This window comes from Cicer arietinum, chromosome 8 (assembly GCF_000331145.2).
Source record: "Cicer arietinum cultivar CDC Frontier isolate Library 1 chromosome 8, Cicar.CDCFrontier_v2.0, whole genome shotgun sequence".
NCBI classification, from domain to species: domain Eukaryota; kingdom Viridiplantae; phylum Streptophyta; class Magnoliopsida; order Fabales; family Fabaceae; genus Cicer; species Cicer arietinum.
Genome location: NC_021167.2, coordinates 27,000,806 through 27,002,720, shown reverse-complemented (window position 1 = coordinate 27,002,720; position 1,915 = coordinate 27,000,806).

The following is a 1,915-nucleotide window of genomic DNA, read 5'->3' as shown; positions in this document are numbered from 1 at the left end:
TAAATTATGTTATTATTATTATTATTATTATTATTTAAATTATATTATAATTTGGATTTAGGGTTTTTATTTAAAAAATCCCCAAATATTCCTCAATCAAAAACTGAAAATCATTATTCTCCTATAATGCACAACGATCTCATTTTCCTTTTCAATTCACAGACAAATTGTTTAATCCCAAAAATATTTTAAGTTTTTTTTTTTAAAGATGGCTTATAGACAAATTTATGGTAAACCTATGTTTAAAGCAGTCGAGTGCATGGTCAGTTGAACCAAATATAGTTTAAGTCAATATAACCGAGTTTTTCTTAGCCTTAAAAGAGTTTAGTTGAATGTTTACACATCAAGAAAGATTCAAAGTTAATGCAAACGAAAAATCCAACCTCAATACCCATAATCTTTCATAAATTAATTAAAAAAGATTAAGAAAAAGAAAAGATAAGAATGACAACTATTTTTTTTAAAAGGACGACTAGGAGGGAGAAAAGACACACAATGGCACAACAAAAACAACTATAAAATGTGGGAATTTTAAGCGAGTAGTGGTAAACCACAATCTTAGACACGACGACACATGTTTAGCTGAATAAGGAAACTTGAATCACATTTGTTAGTTGCCACAACCATGACTGATATGACTCTCTAATTCTATTCCATATAAATGTAACTTGTAAATATTATCTTAGACACACCTCTAATAATCAAAACTTATTTAACTCATAATTTATCTACATTTTAACATCTATCACATGACTTAACATTCATAGGAGTTGTTTAGAAACCTACGATCGAGGTACATAATTCCTTCCTTGGTATAATATTTGGAGTAAAAGGAATCATGTTTTCTTGAGCTTTTCTCCTATCAAGCCACTTAATCCTCTTCTCTATCTATAATTGTTCATCTTTTAGTATATTTGTAGGACAATAAAGTTGTTTGTGGTGATATCTTTGTATCTACATAAAAAACATATTGAATTTCATCAAATTGAAAGTTGTAGTTTTAACACATAAGTTTGAGCCACCGTGACTTAGGTTGCATACCCACAATGTTTCAAATAATTTTGTTGCATACCTTCAAATGGAGAAGAAAGGTTCACAACATTTGATTTGCAAAAAATTATGAATTTTTTAACATAAAAAGCCTTAATCCTAATTATAATTAATATAATTTAAATAATAAATAATTAATAAAACATAAATGTAGTTCATGTGGCACTTGCCATATGCACTTATGTTAAACACTTATGTATGATTTAACAATAGGATAGAAAATGCTGACATAAAATATTATGAAGCCTAAATTCATAATAAATTATTATAAGAACTAAAAGAAAGTTAACAAATATTTAGGAACTAAAAATATATTTAACCCATATATATATATATATGTAATCCAAATCCTGGAATCAAGCAACAATACCTCATTATAGTGTCTTGGAACTTGTTTGCTCATAAAGGTGGGTTGAAATTAAGACATTGTTTTTCAGATATGTGCTCAAATTCTCAATTTATTTTGTTGACATTTAAGCAACGTGTATTGAACTCTTTAGGTTGAGTGTCCCTTATACTCTTTTTAATTATATGATTTATAAAAAAATATAAGACTTGTTTGAGAAATTTATGAGTAAACATATGAATCAAACACCTCATTCTTAAACACAACCAATCAAATAATTAAATGTGATAAAATAAACACAAAAGAGTCAACTTATTAAATCAAGAAAAAGAAAAGAAAAATATATCTTTTGTATGTTCTCTTTTTATATATTTCTTTTATACACTCACTATCATTTCTCACATCTTCTCTTTCCTCATAATACTATCTCATTGTTTGCAACTTCAAAACATCTATCACCATCACTACCAACTCATCTTTTCTAGCAAGTAGTGATTTCATGGTGGGTTTTCACTATCA